The sequence below is a fragment of the Melopsittacus undulatus genome, chromosome 6, assembly GCF_012275295.1.
Source record: "Melopsittacus undulatus isolate bMelUnd1 chromosome 6, bMelUnd1.mat.Z, whole genome shotgun sequence".
Lineage (NCBI taxonomy): Eukaryota > Metazoa > Chordata > Aves > Psittaciformes > Psittaculidae > Melopsittacus > Melopsittacus undulatus.
The window spans coordinates 67,103,983-67,104,613 of NC_047532.1; positions in this window are offsets into that span (position 1 = coordinate 67,103,983).

A 631-nucleotide genomic window follows, 5' to 3' on the forward strand; every position below is an offset into this window, starting at 1 on the left:
AATGGGTTAAATAGATAAGGGAAACTGTGTTCTTTATTCCTGTGTTCATCAAATATGCATTCCAATTTGTAATATCAGATCATCACAGATAAACCAGTTTTAGTACTAAGACTACTTTTAGTCATCTCTTGCTCCCATCCCAGTGTCCCTCTTGTGGAGAGTAATGTTTACTTGGAATGAAAATGCCAAAACCAAGTCTGATGAACATCGACGTAGGAGATGTCTCTGCAGTAGCAGTGCAGGAGGTGCATATTTGTTTACTGTATTGATGGCATTCCAAAGACCTTTACAGTTAGAGCACTTTTCTTCTCAGGGAACCAAAATGTGGTAAACCTACTACTTTTTATGTAGTTCTAGAAATGTTTTGTGTAAACTGGTAAGTTGTGTTTACATGCAGACTTGTGTTGCTGGAATAGTCTTTTATAGCATCCATATGTAGCTCTTCTAGACTTTTTCAGCTAATCTTGAGTTATTTAATAGTTCCATAGTAATTGACATGGTTCATAAATAGAGCTAGTTGTGATAGATGTGATGAAAACAGAGTACATTGGTGTGCACCCCTGTGTCAAGAGTGTTGTTAATGATTGTAGTAGGCCTCTCAGGACTTTGTAACTTAACACTGAAGAGCACT